Source organism: Pelodiscus sinensis, chromosome 16 (genome assembly GCF_049634645.1).
Source record: "Pelodiscus sinensis isolate JC-2024 chromosome 16, ASM4963464v1, whole genome shotgun sequence".
In the NCBI taxonomy this organism is placed as follows: domain Eukaryota; kingdom Metazoa; phylum Chordata; order Testudines; family Trionychidae; genus Pelodiscus; species Pelodiscus sinensis.
Window position 1 is genome coordinate 38,422,646 of NC_134726.1, and position 19,257 is coordinate 38,441,902.

The 19,257-nt window shown below is 52.4% G+C and overlaps 1 protein-coding gene, 1 long non-coding RNA gene and 2 other non-coding genes across 8 annotated transcripts in view; 1 reads left to right on the forward strand and 3 right to left on the reverse strand.

Moving 5' to 3' along the window:
* Positions 1-1,988: 1,988 nt before the first annotated feature.
* On the reverse strand, positions 1,989-5,107 carry LOC112546843 (uncharacterized). 4 transcript variants are annotated; one of them, XR_012896215.1, is made up of 3 exons: positions 4,977-5,107; positions 2,440-2,471; positions 1,989-2,142 (listed from the first exon to the last, which is right to left on the reverse strand). It is a non-coding gene; the product is annotated as an uncharacterized LOC112546843 (long non-coding RNA). The 4 variants fall into 4 exon arrangements; XR_012896216.1 differs by having other exon boundaries at positions 4,857-4,993; XR_012896214.1 differs by lacking the exon at positions 4,977-5,107 and adding an exon at positions 3,912-3,938 and having other exon boundaries at positions 2,440-3,233.
* Positions 2,275-2,359, reverse strand: LOC112546853 (small nucleolar RNA SNORD60). Its single transcript, XR_003090566.2, has one exon. It is a non-coding gene; the product is annotated as a small nucleolar RNA SNORD60 (small nucleolar RNA).
* On the reverse strand, positions 2,537-2,619 carry LOC112546854 (small nucleolar RNA SNORD60). The gene has a single exon (XR_003090568.1). It is a non-coding gene; the product is annotated as a small nucleolar RNA SNORD60 (small nucleolar RNA).
* Positions 5,108-5,351: 244 nt separating the features above from the next.
* TRAF7 (TNF receptor associated factor 7) overlaps positions 5,352-19,257 on the forward strand; it is a 42,740-nt gene continuing 28,834 nt past the window's right edge. Inside the window, exon 1 of one of the 2 annotated variants that reach the window (XM_075899854.1) lies at positions 5,352-5,509. The gene's annotated coding sequence lies outside the window, so the exon portion shown is untranslated. Of the gene's footprint in view, positions 5,510-15,290; positions 15,440-19,257 lie in introns of those variants that run through there. The other variant, XM_075899855.1, reaches the window with a different exon arrangement.

The window sequence follows — 19,257 nt, forward strand, 5'->3', positions numbered from 1 at the left end:
TCTAGATGTAGCCCTTAGGTCTGGTAGTAGTGTGAAACGCTTAACTGGAAATTGACTGAACCCACCACTAGTGAAAAAACGTGGGCCTTTCCTTAGGTACCTAAGTGAATTCAACTACAATATAACTGGAAACTGTTAGATTCAGCTTTTCAGTGGTTCACAGCACCTGAATTTTCTCAATACTGAGAAGCATCTAGGCAGCCATTGCAAACCCTCATTCACTGAAGATGCCAAAAAGTGATGGCTAATTGTAAACCCCTCAGGAAAACTCACTGGCGTACTTAAAAGTTCTGGCACAGTGCTGCCATTCTAACAAAGCATGAGCCTTGCTAACCTGAAAAGAACCCCCGTTTCTATAAATCAGCAAAAAATTTCAATGCCACTGGAGTGGGCTCTCCTGCCTTCCTACCCCATTAAATCCCATTTTGAAGCAAACACTACTTAGTTCATTTTTGCTAGTCAAACAGCCACCTCTATCAAATTAAGTTCATTTTTGCTAGTCAAACAGCCACCTCTATCAAATTAACTGATGTTTTCTGGTGAGAATCCTAGATTTGACAAAATGCTCCACTGCACCAGATTCAAAACCACCTGCTGTTTGACTTCAAGAGTCTATTTCTCAAAACTAACCTCTCTAGTGCAGCACCTCCTGGGACTTGTACAAGTTCTTGGCATCTATTTTTACATGGGCTTTTACTGCCACCAAGCGACGAAGAATTTACTTAGTACATTCAATTGTAAACAACCCTAACAACTCAGTGTTATGTGCACTAATCAATTGCTATTTCTTGTTTTACAGCATTTGTTCTTTTCCTCTTAAATAAATTTTTTTTAAGTGAACCTCTTTGCAATGGTATCTTGATTTCGAAAAAAAGAGCACTTAGCTGAGTAGAAAAACCAACACCATCAGCTGTTAAGCTACCTCACCAATTCGTTCTCATCTCAGCTACACTTAACTCTTCAGCTGCTTTCAGCACAGGTTCAGATGCACCTACTGCAAACAAACCATTAGCATAGCCTGATCTAGAGCAATAGGCAAACATGCATTTGATACACATTCTCAATGTGAGGTGACAGATGGCAGACACTAACCCTCTGCCTGTCCCTATAATGCAGACTGGATGGAGGCCCCTACTGCGAATAAAGTTGAAAAGCTCTGCCCCCACCTAAGTGACAAATCTCATTTGTGTTTTGTACTATTGATTTTTTGATGCAAGTAGAGTCAGCGGTTTGTCAAGCCCTGCTAATACATATATGCAAATATCTTCTTTCACACTGATAGGCATGAATACAAAGATTAAGCTTTAAGCCACAGTGCCACACCCAAATGTGGTCAGTGAGAGCCAGTCAGCACCTTTGGGGCTTTTCCCACAATACCCTAGTGCTCCTGGCACCTCCTCTCTGGGGGCTAGAAACATCAACACCCTGTATCTGTTCCAGCCAGCCTATCCACTTGTGTCTTTCAATGCTCACCCTGCTCTCGAGTGCAAAGTTTCAAACACTGGGGACTGTCAAACTGACTGGGTTTAAATAACTGTTTGGTCTTTTCAACAGTGGAATTTTGATGTAAAATTTCTCAATGCACTATAGCGAACAGGCTAGCACGGAAGTCCAACAGAAGAAACACACCCCATTAAGATAAGAACAATGCTTGCAGATTAGTCTTCCGGATACAATTATTTTTTCCTTCAGGCCACTTTAATAGCATGTTTTTCTCCTGCTCTTGTACCAGACCACAGGCTTGTAACCGACAACAGCAATATATATCACAGTTCCCCTCAAGTTCCCATTTTATTTAACATATATGCTATATTTGTATATGTAAACAAAGCCCTTTGGCCCTTGAAACAGTACTGAACATCATGGTATTTTACACACTGGCACCCAAGAACGTTCCAAGCAGCACCAAAAGCCTTCTGCCATGAGTGCACACTTATCGCTGGCATGGTATGTGAAGCAAAAGCTCAACACATTAAAAGAACAGTGAATGGTTTCACTTTTTTAATAGTTACATCTCAAATATACAATATACCTGCCATCCTTAATTGCAAGCACCTTTAAGTGAATCCAATTTGAATTAGTGAGATTTACAGTCCTTTTGATGCCAACAATGCAAGTGAGCGTCTTCAATCCATTTCATTCCTACAGACAGAAAACAGCATTAAATTCCAACCAGTAAATACAAAGACACACACATAGCAAACCGACAACCCCAACCCATAATTTAGGCTTCTCTTTTCCAATCATTGCCCCAACAAGATTTAAAACTAGTCTGAGCCTCAGCAAAAGAGCATCATCAAATACTGCAGCTACAGTTTTCAGACGAGGTGTCAGAAATGAAAGTAGCTCATCACTGGCTCCTTTTGAGGTTTGCTGGCCCAACTAAAACATGCTGAGCTCAGGGCCTCATTTTACCAAGAATCACTGGTCCAGACTCACCTCAAATGGCACTGAACAGAGCAACAAACAACCTAAAAAAAAGACAACACTGTTAATACACTTCAAACAATAAATAATAATTATCAGCACAATGGTGTAGCCTCAGCCATAAAGCGTAATCAAGTACTGCTTAGGCAATACTCATACGAGGTGTCAGAAATTGAAAGTTCATCACAGGCTACTCTTGGCAGGACAGCATACATACTGCAATGATTAATACAGTAGCTTGTCCTATCTCTAACTACATATATTTCCAACACTAACAGATTCCAAGGTTAAGTTTATATCCAGAAAAAATAGGTGCTTTAAAATCCCAGAGAATCATAGAACTGGAAGGGACCTCAAGATGTCATCAAGTCCAGTCCCCCACACTCATGGCAGGATCAATTGCTGATTAAAAGTGCTGTCACATGGCTGGAAATAGGGTAAATATTGCATTTTATTAATATCAGCTGACTTAAATGGGACTTGCATGTTATGTAGTCCTGCCTTAATCTTTGTATTCATGCCCATCAGTGTGAAAGAAGCTATTTGCATGTATATGCAACCACACTTAAGTTGCGGCCTTCTGCACGTGCTGTATCATTGTGGCCCCCGAGGATTCCAAAGTTGAGTAGCCCTGAGCTGGACCCGGATTTCCCAAGCTTTTTCAGCCACAGAGCCCCTATGGGAGGGGCAAACCAGATACGACCCCAGGGCTGTATCCGGCCTAGCAAGTCTTTCAATCGGGCCCCCGGAGCACCCCATTGGACCCACAAGCAGGGAGCAGCCCCAGAGCTCAGAGCAGCTGGCTGCTCCCCCCCCGCCTTCCCCCAAACTCCCTCAGACACCCCCCCCCGCCTTCGCCCAAACTCCCTCAGACCCCCCCCCCCGCCTTCGCCCAAACTCCCTCAGACCCCCCCCGCCTTCGCCCAAACTCCCTCAGACCCCCCCCGCCTTCCCCCAAACTCCCTCAGACACCCCCCCCGCCTTCGCCCAAACTCCCTCAGACCCCCCCCCCCGCCTTCGCCCAAACTCCCTCAGACACCCCCCCCCCCGCCTTCCCCCAAACTCCCTCAGACACCCCCCCCCCGCCTTCCCCCAAACTCCCTCAGACACCCCCCCCCCCGCCTTCCCCCAAACTCCCTCAGACACCCCCCCCCCCGCCTTCCCCCAAACTCCCTCAGACACCCCCCCCCCCCGCCTTCCCCCAAACTCCCTCAGACACCCCCCCCGCCTTCCCCCAAACTCCCTCAGACACCCCCCCCCGCCTTCCCCCAAACTCCCTCAGACACCCCCCCCCGCCTTCGCCCAAACTCCCTCAGACACCCCCCCCGCCTTCGCCCAAACTCCCTCAGACACCCCCCCGCCTTCCCCCAAACTCCCTCAGACACCCCCCCCGCCTTCCCCCAAACTCCCTCAGACACCCCCCCCGCCTTCGCCCAAACTCCCTCAGACACCCCCCCCGCCTTCGCCCAAACTCCCTCAGACACCCCCCCCCCGCCTTCGCCCAAACTCCCTCAGACACCCCCCCCCGCCTTCGCCCAAACTCCCTCAGACACCCCCCCCGCCTTCGCCCAAACTCCCTCAGACACCCCCCCCCGCCTTCGCCCAAACTCCCTCAGACACCCCCCCCCGCCTTCGCCCAAACTCCCTCAGACACCCCCCCCCGCCTTCGCCCAAACTCCCTCAGACACCCCCCCCCGCCTTCGCCCAAACTCCCTCAGACACCCCCCCGCCTTCGCCCAAACTCCCTCAGACCCCCCCCGCCTTCCCCCAAACTCCCTCAGACACCCCCCCCGCCTTCGCCCAAACTCCCTCAGACACCCCCCCCGCCTTCGCCCAAACTCCCTCAGACACCCCCCCGCCTTCGCCCAAACTCCCTCAGACACCCCCCCCCGCCTTCCCCCAAACTCCCTCAGACACCCCCCCCGCCTTCCCCCAAACTCCCTCAGACACCCCCCCCGCCTTCCCCCAAACTCCCTCAGACACCCCCCCCCGCCTTCGCCCAAACTCCCTCAGACCCCCCCCCGCCTTCGCCCAAACTCCCTCAGACACCCCCCCCGCCTTCCCCCAAACTCCCTCAGACCCCCCCACACCCCCCAACCCCTTCAGCCCCCCGCCTGCACCCCAGACCCGCCCGCTCCCCATAGAAGAGTGCGGCTCTCGACCTCTCGCTACGCTCTTGCAGTAGCCCCCCCCACCCCCCGCCTTATGGAGTCCTAAAACTTGGCAGCGCTCTTCGGAACGAGACCCGACAGGCCCCCAGACGGGGGGGGGGGGGGGCGGTTTTATTTCTTATAAATTCTTGTCCACGAAAGCAGCCGGGAATTAGCCCCCACATGGGCCGCCCCCCATGCAGCGGGGCCCGGCTGCCGCGTGCGAATACCCCCCCCCCCCCGTAGGAACCGAGTTAGAGCCCCCCGGCCGGTCCGCACCAGGCTGCGGCGCGTCTGACCCCCGGCCCAGCCCAGCCCCAACGACGGGGGGGTCATTGGGCCGCACGCCTGGGCCGGGCCTCGCCGGGCCCCTTCTCCTCACGGCGCCTCAGCCCTCACCTCAGCTCTCTGCGCGCGGGAAAGGGAGCGCGAGCCTCCCCCGCCGCGCCCTTTATAGCCCCCGCCGCGCCGCCATTGGCCAGGCTCTCCCGGCGCGCAGCCAGTCGCGCACAATCTGCCGGCCGCAGCCCCGCCTCCTCCGCCTGTAATTGGGCGCTGCTGCCCCCTCGCGCCAATCCTAGGCGCGACGCGTGTTTAGACGCGCGATTGGGCGGTGGGTGTGAAGGGACGGACGGCGCCGGCCAATGGCGAGCTGGCTTGTAGCCTCGAGCGAGCCGGTGAGCTCCAATCAGGGCACGGTGGCCTGGGGCTGCTGGGATTTGTAGTCCATGCGCCGTGGGGTGCGCTGCGCAGCCGAATGGCGAGGGGCGGGGGGATTGACAAGGAGGGACTACACGTTCCAAGGAGCCCTGGGACTTGCGCTTCCGGCCTGGCAGCAGGCGCCGGGGCAGCTGGAGGAGGCGGAGGGAACGTGGAGGGGGGCACTATGGGCCGGGACCGGCCTGTCGCGGTCGGGCCGCCGCCGCCAGCAGGTGAATGGGGACCCCGGGCCTGGGGAGAAGGGGGCGGGGCCTGGCCCTGTGGGGCGGGGGGGCTGGGACTGGGGGGATCGGGGGGGGGGGCTGGCCCGGGGGGCATCGGTGGACCTGGCCCTATGGGGGGGCTGGTCCTGGGGGAATTGGGGGGCTGGCCCAGGGAGGGGCTGACCTTAAGGGGTTCGAGGGGGCTGGCCCTGTGGGGCGGGGGGGCTGGGACTGGGGGGATCGGGGGGGGGGGCTGGCCCGGGGGGCATCGGTGGACCTGGCCCTATGGGGGGGCTGGTCCTGGGGGAATTGGGGGGCTGGCCCAGGGAGGGGCTGACCTTAAGGGGTTCGAGGGGGCTGGCCCTGTGGGGCGGGGGGGCTGGGACTGGGGGGATCGGAGCGGTTGGCCCTATGGGGGGCTGGTCCGGGGGGCATCGATGGGGCTGGCCCTGTGGGGCGGTGGGGCTGGCCCTGTGGGGATCGGGGGGGCTGGGACTGGGGGGATCGGAGCGGTTGGTCCTATGGGGGGGCTGGTCCTGGGGGAATTGGGGGGCTGGCCCGGGGAGGGGCTGACCTTAAGGGTTTCGGGGGGGCTGACCCTATGGGGATTGTGCGGAGGACTGGCCCTGTGGGGATGGAGGGGCTGGCCCCATGGGGATTGGGGAGGGGGAAGCTGGCCCTGTGGGGATTGTTGGGGGTCCTTGGATGAGAGTCGGGGAATGGAGGGGAGTGACTATGGGGGGCTGCAGCTCAGATGATTGAGGGGGGCTGTGAGGGGAGATCGGGGAGCAGGTGTGGTGCGGCTGCAGGAGGAGAAGAATGGAGGTGGGGTGGGGTAGGGGGAAGGCTGTGGTTGGTTGTGTGACAGGGGCACAGGTGTGATCTGTTCTCAGTGCTGCACGAGGGCGCTGTCTATCTCCCCTGCAACGGGGGAGGTTGGTTTGCTGCTCCGTGCAGGATCTTCCTCGCTTCAGGAGTTAAGAGGCTGTTGGCCTCTGTACATGGGCGTTCATGTGAGTGGCTGCGCTCCTGTTGGTTAGATTGGCCTGGGAATGGCAAGGGTGACACATTATTGTAACATCTGTTTGACAACTGTGTGGAGGTGCTAAGACCTGCGGTTGGCCACTGAATAAAACTATGCCTACAGCTCTATGGGATGTCTCTCCTGATTGCTGCTTCCTTGTCTTTTGCTAAATCCAAACTGGAGGTTGGGGGGGGGGGGTGATTGTCCAGTGCATAATAGAGCCAGATCTTCTGCCTCCTTATTGGACATGGGTGTCAATAAATCTAGGCTGCCTCTTGCTCTCCTCATCCACAATACCTTTCTCTGCTGTGTGCTATTTTATGTACTAGGGATGTAAAATCCCAATTAGCCGGTTAACCAACGGAAGGGGAGGGGGGTTGTTTCAGCCCGGCCAGAGGAGCCCTTGTCTGCGATGGGCCCCCTACGGGGCTGGAGCAGCTCCCTGCCAGCAGCAGACAGGGAGCTGCTCCAGTCCCCACCAACGAGATAAACATACACATTCCTATTATATGCTTTATCACATGGTACATTTCAAATCTCTGTTGGCTAGTGGTGTTGCTAGGCCTGTCAGGGTCACGCGCTCCTGATTGCCCTCTCTCTCTCTCTTGATGATCCTTAATAACCACATTTCCTCAAGGTACATGGCCATAGCTTTCCCTTTATTTGCCTCTCCGTGTACATTGAGAAGTAAGAGGGTTATTACTTTGCAGTTGCAGTTTCCCCAAAGATATTTTGGATACAGCTCTTCCCCCTTGGCACAGAACAGAAAATTGCTCTTTGAATCTTTCTTCTCAGATATCCTCTTCTGTTCAGCTTATTTTTCTGCCCAGTGCTAGCTGCTGTCCGTGTGACCAGAGCCACTTTCGCCTACTTGACCAGATTTCAACCCGCTGATCTCTTTTGTTCTGTGGAGCTGGGTCGTGTGGGCTGTCTTTCAGTTTAGCTTGCCTACATGCTGGGCTCCCATTGTAAACCACTGATAAGGAACCTGGCTGCTGTATTCTCAGAGACATGAAAGGAAAAATGAGTGTACACCTCAACTGCTTTTGATGCACATCTAACCAGTCAGGAGCAGGTTACTCTGTTTGCCCTGTGGCGATTAACTATGCTGCAAAGAACTCCTGTTTGGTATTAATGTATCATCTGAACTTTGAAAATGGTACCAAATCATTCCTTTCTGCTCAGGTAATTTCAGTTTTCTACCTGTGCAGTTTCAATTCACCTCTGCCCTAACCCAATTAGCATTGGTGGTAAGTACCTGTTGTGTTTCAGCATAGAATGGCTGCCAGGTGAGCAATCTCCGTGTGGAGGTGGAGTATCAATCTGTTACATTTGCTGCAAAAGCTGGGATGGAAGGGCTGTGTAAGAGGGTGATGCCCAGACTGTGACACTGTTGCAAAAAAAGCAAACATAATTCAGGGAGGCTGTGACGGGTCTGGGCACAGCTGAGGGCGTCCGCTTAGGGCAAATTGCTCTAAACTCGGGGCTTCTCCTTACAGCCCCAGACTGGAGACCTTCCCAAATAGGCCACAAACCAGTCACACCGAACGCTTCAGCTGCCAATCTGGCCAGCCAGAAGCCTCATGAGCAAAACCCCTCTGTGCCCCAATCAGCCCCGGGCTAACACACAGGTGAGGGGTTATAGAACCCAATCTCACCTACCCCAAATGGGTTCTTCTGGTCCCAAGAAACCAGCCACAGATCCCAGGTCAATTTACACTCTGGATCTAACCCACAAGAGCACGCTGGGCCAATCCGTTAGAATCTACAATCTAAAGGTTTATTACTAAAAGAAAGAAAAGCATGAGAGCAAGGTTGTTAAAGAAAATACATTACATGCATCGAATCAGCCAGCTCTCGATACAGGCTCTTAGCAGAGATGTTATAAACTACTATCTTAAAAGTCTCTGGTGTACATCCTATGTCAGGATGGGTCCACGGTTCTTTCCGGCTCGTTGTTCCCTGCAAGGCTGCATCTGGGATCAGGAGCTAAACTGAAGACCAGCTGGAGGGTGCCACATAGCACTTATACACCTCTCCTGGCCAGAGCTGGTCACAGCAGGTCACATGGTCCATTGACCTATCCTTGTGTCCCAAGTCAGCAACCATTATCCTGGCTGGCTTCCAGGTCTCCAGACATTCCTCAGGTGTGTCTGTGGCACTTCGAGATCTATTGTCTCTGGAGCCTTGCTAATTAGCATAGCCACTGGCTGAACATTCCTTGCCCATTGCTCTGCCTCAGACAGAGAACCTTCCAGCATCAACACAGAGCACATAGTTATAACTCCACACACAGATACCATACAAGTACATGAATAGCATGTACAGAGTCAGTAGAACATAAGCTCTTGTTCAACACCGCACATGGCCCCCTTTGTACCAACTTTTGGGGCAAACACTCCCCCACGGGTGCACCTGTCTGATCCCCTAAAAATCCAGTAACATGACAGAGGCATTAACAAGAGTGTTGTGAGCAAGACACGAGAAGTGATTCTTCCGCTCTACTCTGCGCTAATTAGGCCTCAGTTGCAGTATTGTGTCCAGTTCTGGGCACCACATTTCAGGAATGATGTGGAGCAATTGGAGAGGGTCCAGAGAAGAGCAACAAGAATGATGAAAGGTCTAGAGAACATGAGCTACGAGGGAAGACTGAAGAATTGGGTTTGTTTAGTTTGGAAAGGAGAAGACTGAGAGGGGACATGACTGCAGCTTTCAAGTACCTAAAAGGGTGTCACAAGGAGGAGAGAGAAAAATTATTCTCCTTGGCCTCTGAGGATAAGACAAGAATCAATGGGCTTAAACTGCAGCAAGACAAGTTTAGGCTGGACATTAGGAAAACCTTCCTGTCAGGTGGTGAAACACTGGAATAAGTTGCCTAGGGAGGTTGTGGAATCTCCATCACTGGAGATATTTCAGAGCAGGTTAGACAGATGCCTGTCAGGGATGATCTAGATGGTACTTGGTCCTGCCATGAGGGCTGGGGACTGGCTTGGCCTCTCGCGGTCCCTTCCAGTTTTAAGATTCTGTGATTCTATGTACCCTTGTTATACTCACTGTGCAGAATGGGGACAAGCAGGCCAGCCATCCCCATGGCATCATCCATACCTGCTCCTCTGGGTGTCCCTCTGTCTGAGGGAAGAGAGTAGGTCAGGGAGGAGTGGGCAGGTGGGACTGTGCATTACCCTCCTTCCCCCTCTTCCTTCCCTCTCCTCTGGCTCCATAGAGTTTCCTCCTGAAAATTAAGCCGCACAAGGGGGCTCCAGGGCAAGCCCTGAGGACTGATCTGTGTTGCCGGGTCCTGGTGAGGGAGGCACACAGTCTCCATGCCCATGGAGCAGTGTCCCTGCAGGATCCTTACTTCATTCTGCAATTCCCCTCAGCAGAAGAATGCCGGGAGACGCTCTTGAATTTTCCTGGTCCATAGGGGTATTTCTGCCCCCAGGCACAGACTCTCCCTCGCATCAGGGGAGGTAGAGGAACAGAAGTGTGTGTTCACTGCCGCTCTCTCCGTGTATGGCTGCCCACGTAGGCTAGGAATTGATTTGTTTCCAGGGATAGATGCAAACAGCGATTTATATGCATTTATGTTTATAGGCTTGTTTCGCTGGCTGGGGGTTTTAAAGAGTTCTCGTATAGAGGGGTCTGCCAGGGTGAGCAGTGCAATTTTCTGAATAAGGTAAAAAAAATGCGTATCTAGGGCCTGATCAAAGTCCACTGAAGTCAGTGGAGAGTCTCCAGTTTACTACAGCGAGCAAGGGGCGAGACACTGAATCTGTTTGCAATGGGGATGTCCGTATCCATTGAAAAAGTTACCCGGTTAAACGATATAAGGTAATCACTTAACCGGTTAATTGTGCAGCTGGAGTCCAGCCAGTCCGCCACGGGCAGGGGGCTGCTCTGGCGGGCTGGGGTCTCGCCGTTCCATGGGTGGGTGGGCTGCTCTCCCCAGCCCCCTGGTTAACTGGTTACTGGGTAAGCATGCGGGTAAAGCTAATGTTTACCAGGTAGCCAGTTAACCTTTTACATCCCTAGTTTGCAACAGGCTTGCCGAGGTATGTACATGGTAACAAGAGTGACTAGTAGGGATATTAAAACGGCTAACCAATTGAATGCTAGCGCTTAACCAGTTAACCCTTAAATCAGGGCCTGATATTGGGCTCCACCACCAGCCACCACTGTTGAGTACTGTTGGCCCTCGGCAGCCCGGACTGCTCCAGCACGGCTGGTTGCCACTGCAGTTCACTGGCAAGGGGCAGTTAACCGGTAACTATATCACTAAGCCGCAGAGTCTGGAACAGCGAGTCATTGGCCTCTGTCGAAGGGTTGATGTTCACTTCAGCAGGTGGGGCAGGATGTTGATACCTGTGAAAACATGTCCACTGGGTTGGGTGTTAAAATGTGGATTTCCCCTAGCTTTCCACCCGCCCGCCTGAAGATTTTGATCCCAGGCTCTCTGGGAAAGGTTAGACAAACCTCTGTGCAAATTAGCCAGCAAGGTAGCAGGCTGGGTTGTGCTTGCTTTGTTGACATGCGGACTGTGTTCCTGATGCCGCTTCTAGCAGAGAGAGCTGAGAAATGACCGTGGTTTCAGGTGGGATTCTGCAGGGAATTGAGGGAGGCTGGGGCGCAAGGCACTGCTTCCAGCACCGGGTCTACCTGACGTAATTCCTGCCCTCGTCTGCGGTTGTCACAAGTTGCAGTTAAGTCCTATGCACAAAACCCTCTTCTGCATACGTCTTGCTCTCCCCTTTGTCACTCTCCCAGGCAGCGGAAGATGAACTGCTCAGGAATGTTTTAGGCCGGGGCAGGAACCTTTTTTGGGCCTGGGGCCGCTGACCCACGGAAAAATCAGTCGGGGGCTGCACACACGTGAGAAAGAAACCCCCCCCCTCACTGATGTGACCCTCCCCCCATTCCCCTCGCACACCAGAGGCTAGGGGGGCCCAGGCTAGTGGATTTTGTGTGCTCCGGCCCTGCAGTGAGGTGGTGGGTAGGCTGGAGCCCCCAGGCCTGAGGTTCCCCACCCCTGTTTCAGGTGCAGCTGCACCTTGCTGAGTGTAGGAGTCGCCGTTGGGGCAGGCTTGAACGTTGAAAAATCAGTTCTGCTCCAAGCTCCTCCATTGCCAGGTGAATTGGTGTTACCATCCACCCTAAGCAAGTGGCCACCGACGGTTCCTTCACCCGTCGGCAAGAGCGGGGAGTTTTGTTCCCAGCGGTTTCTCGTTGGTGCAGCCCTTGGAGTGTGCCGGGGCTTGCAGGAGCAGAACCCTGGAGACCCACCTTCCCTTATTAGGAGACTGCAGCCACACTCAGTGACTTGCTAAAGAATCTCTTTGTGGTACAGGGTCCCCTCTTTGTGATACAGGGTCCTCTCTGTGGCTGCCTGGGACTTCGCCTGTTCTCCCTGCCCCAGCAGGAATTCTGCAGGGTTTTGGAGCAGACCCTGGCTCTCTGTGGCTGTCGGGGCCATTGGGGGAGGAGGAACGTCTCTCACCTTTGCAGCGCTGAGAAAAGAGGCGAGAGGATGCTGGCGGTCAGCGCTCACCGAGCGGGGTTTAAAGAGCCCCAGGTTGCCAGAGCCTGATTCCAGACACTATTTTAGTCCCTGCCTCAGAAACGGAGTTTGCTCCATTGTAGCCCTGCCTCATTCTACTCGTGGCTTGGTTCAATAACAGTATCCTTTGGTATATATGGTTGTGACTATTTTCTTCCACTATTTGATCTGAGGAAGTGGGTCTGGCCCACGAAAGCTCATCATCTAATAAACCATCTTGTTAGTCTTTAAAGTGCTACATTGTCCTGCATTTTGCTTCAGTCCCTACAGGGAAGGCAAAGATCTGGACAGAGAGGCATTAACCCTTCCTTTACCAATCCCTTCCCAGTGTCTCCATCCCGTTACGTTTGTTGAACTGTATCTAATTGTGCTCCTCACTGGAGAAGCACGGAGGTGAATGCACTGTGCAGTCAGCTCTTCGGAACGCATTCGGCTGTTCCTGCTTAAGGAAATCTGCAGCTGTATTCCCGCCAGGGCTAGCGTCCCCGACTGAAAATGGGGCTTCGTTTTGGTAGGTGCTGCTCATATGCATACTAAGAATGGGGCCCTGCTCCAGAGAGTTTAGAACCTAAATGGATAAGATGGGAGAAGGGGAGAAAGTGTTTTACAGATGAGGAACTGAGGCCCGGGGAGATGAGGTGACTTGCCCAAGGATACACAGGAAAGTCGGTGTCAGAGGGCAATAATCCCAGTGCCTTTGCTCGTATGCTCATTGCTGTGTTCCCCAGAATCAGACTGAGAAATGCCACAATAAACTCAGTATAACAGTCTGGAAAGTGCTGCATTTGCTTTCTGGCAGCACTGTGGCCCAGCTGCCAATGAAATGCCCCAGTCAGGCGTGGCTAGGAAAAGGTAAGTTTCACTCTTGTGAAATATTCCTCCCTGGTGCCGTGCCAGACCGGTGCACAAAGGGTCGGCTCTTGCAAGGACTCCAAAGAGATGCGGTGTTAGTTAGCAGTGCTGCCTTGATAACCCCTCCCTAGCCTAGCTGGACAACCATTAAAGCTGCATTCGTGCTGCCGGCTGAAACCCCGGGGCCAAGAGGTTTGGGAGATTGTTCAGCAGTTTGTTGTTCTTGATTGTGCAACTTGCCACGGCCAGGACATGCTCTGCCATAGGCTGTGTCATATAACCAGCTGAAGGGGAATTGTAGAGGAAGTGCTTAGGAGGTAAATAAGTTTACTTGGGACTGATTCTGAGTGATGCTGAGTGTCCTGCAGCTTCCAGTTGGCTTTAGGGTGTGCGGTGGGTGCCCAGACGCCCTCAGGGTTAAGCCCTTTTTAATTATGTTTCATCTTTAAGGGTCCCTTCTGCCTTTACACTATACATCTTTCACTGTGGTGATGTTAGTTTTTCAGGCTGCTTATGGCTCCGGTCAAACACACACGCCTCATCCAAAGGGCGTTGGAGAGAAAATCCTTCCCAGTTTGTTTCTGCATCTTTGATTATGAAAACAAGCATCATTTAAACATCCTGTTTGCTTTTTGTTCTTTTACGTTGCTTGCCCCACGGGCAGCTGTTACTTTGTTCACCATGGGCCTGGAGTCCAGGCCTGCCGTGTTTCCCGGACTGGCGCAGACCCCTCCTGGGCTCATGGGGCAGTAGAAGATTCGGGGGAGGAATTTTCAAAAGGACCCGCATTGACCTAGCTCAGCTTCCACAGAAATCACGGGCAATGTTCCCATTGATTTCAATGGGAGCCGAGGTAGGCCAGGGCAGACACCTCTGAAAATCCCACCACCCAATTTTAAAAAGAGCCTGAAAAAGTGTGTGAGTCCAAATGTCACTGCCAGAACTTGGGTCCATTTTGGTTGTTGCAAACTGCTCCCTGTCCTGTAATGCAGCCTGTGTTGAGCTTTGGCTGAGTCAACAGACCCTTGTGTTCGCCTAGCTCCCATAAACAGGAGAATCTCAGAGAGGTCGCCGTGTGAGTCTGTGACTTCAAAAACAACGAGTCGGCCTGCGGCACTGTAGAGACCAACCAAAATATATAGAAGTGGGCAAAGCCCCCTTCCTCAGATGAATGAGAGTGGAAATAACAGAAACCAAGAGTGATATGTAACAGCAGAAGAAGTACCTGTCAATCATAGGGCCTGTGCTAACGAGGCTAATTAAGTGAGTTGGATGCATCCCATACATAGCTTTTCATGTGGAAATGCAGAGAAATTGGCCAGAGAAATTGGCTTTATAATGCACCAGCCAGTCCATGTTTTTCTTGAAGCCCAGGGTAAGGTGTCAAATCGGCAGGTGAACTCCAGTTCTGCAGACCCGCTCTGGAATTGGTTAGTGAAACTCCTTTGCAGCAGGATGGCTGCTTTGAAATCTGTGCTGGAGTGAGCACCCGGGCAGGGTAAAAAGTTCCCCTCCCGGTTTGTGTGTGTGCCCATGTCTGGTGTCTGATTGGTGCCCAGGTATCCTTTGGCGCAGGGACTGTCCGGTGTGGTCGATATCCCTGGCAGAGGGGCATTGCTGGCACTTGCTGGATAGACCCCATTGGAGCATGTCAGTGGTACGCACCCCTGATGTGATGGCTGATATGGTTAGGCTGTGCTGGTGTGGCTTGGATAGATGCGTGGCTATATACATAGTGGCAACGTCTACACTAGCCAGTCTTGCGCAAGACTGGCTAGTATAGATGTAGCCAAACAGGAGATTGATTTGAAAGCTCTGGAGGAAGGGCCGCCTCTGTTTCCCCTTGGAGATCACTGGCTGCAGCAGGGGCAAACCTGAAATCTCACAACCCACCTCTTCTCTCCTTGGAGCAGGTTCCTCAGGCCTGTAAGTCCACTGACTCCACCAGGCCTTCCCCTGATCTACGCCGCGGTTAGCTCTTCTGACAGGCTCCCTGCTCAGTAACCGGCTCTCTCTGATCACAACCACCCCGGGGGCAGGTCTGCAAACAGCGAGTTGCCCTTGATTAAACAACTTCACGGTCCAACTAGTTTGGGGAGTTCTGACCGACTTTGTTCTGGTTCTAAAATGCTGCTGGAGCGAGCTCTGAATGTACTGACCTCTCCTGGGAGGTCTGTCCGGTCAGAGTAAATCTGTGTGGGAGGGTTTTCCTCAGTCGTTTCAATCTCTTTGGACTCAGAACAACCGGACAAAGCCGAAATGGGGAGATGGGATTGGCTGAGCTGTGGGATTTTCCAGCTGAATTTACATATCACCCACTTCTCTGCATGCCTTTCTGTTTACATCACGAAGAGCCAGCAATACACACAGACAGGCACGTAGATAGTGGAAGAGACATTTTGAAAGAGTAAAAGTCTGGCCGGAACTGAAGCACTTTGTCCTGGGAGCTGCTTGCCAAGCTTTGCGTCTCGCTTCCAGCTCAGACAGGCCTGGGTGGCTTCCACGCAAGGTAAAGCATTTTCCCCGTGTGAGGCGCAACCTGTGCGTGGCCACAGAGTTTCTTCAGCTGTTGTTTTTTAATCCTAACTGACAAGTGAGGGACATGAAGGTGCTGTTGTAACCCTGTGCGAAGCGTAGGGAGGAAGCTGGGTGGAGCTGAAAGTCAAGTCCGTGAAGTGGATGTGACTCGTCACCTGTAAGGAAATGCGATACAGTAAGGTCGGATTGTGTCGTTAACCCTTTCCTGTGCAGGGACCAGGGGACTCTGTATTTCCAAAATAGGTCGCCAATACTAAGGAGATCTCAGCTACTCTTAAAAAATGCTGCTCCTTGTAAAATCCTCTGTGTTATTTAAAGGAAACCTGTGCCTGGTTCGTTACTATGGGGTTGGTACATTTTCTAGCTGAAAGCTGCTACGAGATTGCCATGCTTGACTTTGGAAAGCACCATTGTCACAAACTGTATCTTCAGAAATCAGGGGGCCTGTCTCAAGTATCAAAGTGCCTGGGGCTCCTAGACCTCTGCGTGACTACCTGTTGCAGCCCGTTCCAATCCACGCCGTCAGTCGTCTCTACAAAATCAGCCTGTTTCTTGTGCTCGGATGCGAGTTGAAAGTTTCTCAGCGGTTGTGAGAGTTGGTTTGCCTCGCAGCGGATTGGTTTTGTTTTAAGCAGCAGGGTTCAGGGAGATGCTAGTGACGTGAGCAGACGACGGAAACGCCCTGAAATTGTTCTCTGGAGTGACGTTTCTAGAAATGGGGCAGTAGAAGGCATGTTTCCGATGAGTCTTTAAAGCACACCAGTAGCAGCCAGTAGGGAAGCTAAATTGCGATTGAATCAACTAATCGACTAGTTGACACAATATCCATCAACTAATTGATTAGTCGATAAGCGGGCGAAACTGTGGAGCCACAGTGGGGTTGGCTTCTGGCCCTGGGACCTAACCGCTCTGCGGCTCTGTCTTTTAAACGTATTAAGAGCCGGCAGAAGCGCAGTGCGGGGACCAGGCACAAGCTGGGAATCAGCTGATTCCTGGCTCACACCTGGTCCCCTGCTACACCTCTGCTCCCCGTGGAGATGGTGCTGGGGGAAACCAGCTTTTAAGCCAGCCCCCCCAGCACCGGCTCCTGCTCCCCTCCTTGCTGCCTCTGATAGAAGCTTATGCTTATCGGCTAGTCGACTAGTCGCTTACGTCCCTAGCACCCAGAGCACGGGTAAAGCAAGCAATCCCATTTCAAAGGGGTGTAAAAAAGAGACACGACATCTGTTTGGGTAACGACCATGGCTCGTGTTTCCCGGAATGCCAGAAGAGTCTTCCAATGGAATTGCTGGCCCCTGCCAGAGGAACGCAGCCCCCATTAGGCTGCTAACAGCCAGCAGCAGTGGGCAACGATTTAGGAAAGGAGGGAAAGAAGACACGGTCATGCAGTGGGGTGCGTTTTAGGAAGGGGAATGTAATGTGCTGCTTTTCGTGTTTGAAGGGGGAGGCGGGTGTTCTACCCCTTGGCAGCAGTTCCCTTGGTAGGGACAAGAATTTCTTCAGTAACGTATTAAACTGTACCACTGGGCATTTGGCTGCGTTTAAATCCCATCGCAATTCGAGGGAAAGATGACGTTTAAATTCACAACAACCGGTGGGTTTGCTTGACTGGGGACGGGCTTTTGTTCAGCTGCTGCTTTGCCACATTGTGCTGCCGTGAAGTATTTGGAGAGCCGGTGTATGAACTACGGGAGCTGGGGAAATGGGACGTGTAGAGGAGGAAGGCAGGGTCTGTTTGTACAGTAGGTTCCTGGGTCTTTTATCACAGCTTCTGAGCTGGGCAGCTAATGACATCCTCCAGAGTCGGCCGCTGTGTATTGCTTGTGCACGTGGGCAAATCACCGGGGCTGAACTTTGGATGGATGCCTCCACAACCATGGTTCTGCTGCAGGATCTCCCCGCTGTGCCTTGCTTTACTCCACCTGTGAAATAAGAATACTTCCCTACCTACTTCTCTGCGGCATGGGGAAGCTCAGCTAATACATCTCCCGAGGTCTGAACGTGCTGTGTTCACATTCTGAGTTCTCCCGTAAAGCACCAAGTTGAGCATTAGGGTTTGTTTAATTATGGTAGTGGGCTGGGGTGGTCGGTAATAGGCCTGTCGGGCATTTCTCTGGAGAGTCCTTGGTAACTGAAAATGGCTTCAGATTTTTAAAGGTGACTTGTGGGAGCCATTAGTGCCAATTGCAGCACAACTTAATTCTCATCTGCTTTTTCAGTGTAATCTCTTGTAGTCAGGCTCTGGTTTTCAAGTCCTGCCTTCTTAGAATCATAGAATACTAGGACTGGAAGGGACCTCGAGAAGTCATCAAGTCGCCTACTCTCATGGCAGGACCAAGTACTGTCTAGACCATCCCTGATAGACATTTATCTCCAGATATCGGGATTCCACAACCTCCCTGGGCAAATTATTCCAGTGTTTCACCACCCTGACAGTTAGAAAGTTTTTCCTCATGTCCAACCTAAACCTCCCTTGCTGCAGTTTAAGCCCATTGCTTCTTGTCCTGTCCTCAAAGGTCAAGGAGAACAATTTTTCTCCCTCCTCCCTGTGACACCCTTTTAGCTCCCTGAAAGCTGTTATCCTGTCCCCTCTCAGGCAATCTCCATTAATTCAAGACTATCTCATAGGACTGGAAGGGGCCTCCAGTCCAGTCCCCTGCCTTCACAGCAGGACCAGGACCAGGTACTATCCCTCACAAATTTTTGCCCCAAATCCCCTCTGCAAGGATTGAACTCACAACCCCAGGTTTAGGAGGCTAATGCTCAAACCACTGAGCTAGCCTCCCTCCCCAAACCTGCTACTTCCCAAACTAAACAAGCCCAATTCTTTCAGCCTTCCTTCATAGGTCATGTTCTCTAGACCTGTCATCATTCTTGTTGTTCTTCTCTGGACCCTCTCCCATTTCTCCACATCTTTCTTGAAATGTTTCAGAACTGGACACAAGCCTCCAACTGAGACCTAACCAGCACAGAGTGGAGCGGAAGAATGACTTCTCGTGTCTTGCTCACAACACACCTGTTAATGCCTCCCAGAATCATGTTTGCTTTTTTTGCAACACACTGCTGAGTCATATTTAGCTTGTGGTCCACTCTGACCCCTAGATCCCTTTCTGCCGTACTCCTTCCTAGACAGTCGCTTCCCATTCTGTGTGTGTGAAACTGATTGTTCCTTCCTAAGTGGAGCACTTGGCATTTGTCTTTATTAAACTTCATCCTGTTTACCTCAGACCGTTTCTCCAATTTGTCCAGATCATTTTGAATTATGACCCCATCCTCCAGAGCAGTCGCAGCCCCTCCCAGCTTGGTATCATCTGCAAACTTAATCAGCGTACTTTCTATGCCAATATCTAAATCGTTGTTGAAGATATTGAACAGAGCCGGTCCCAGAACAGACCCCTGCAGAACCCCACTTGTTATACCTTTCCAGCAGGATTGAGAACCATGAATAACTACTCTCTGAGTACGGTTAGCCAGCCAGTTATGCACCCACCTTATAGTAGCCCCATCTGAGTTGTATTTGCCTCTGCGGTTGGGTCATTGTCTTACTAGTGAGAGGTGCAGGACTGGGCTGTTAGGATCTAACTTTATAAAAAGGCCCCTGCGCTCCCCAAAAGGGGTCGGTACAGGATCCAGGATACGACCCACTGCCCATAGTCGTGGAGGTGAATCAACCTGCTTGCCCGGCCTCTCCGAAAGACTTGGCAGTAGCTCAGCCTGGAGTGAGGGTTGCTGCAGGAATCACTTGGGGAATTCTCTGGATGATTCAGCTTCACAGCCCCCGTCAGGCAG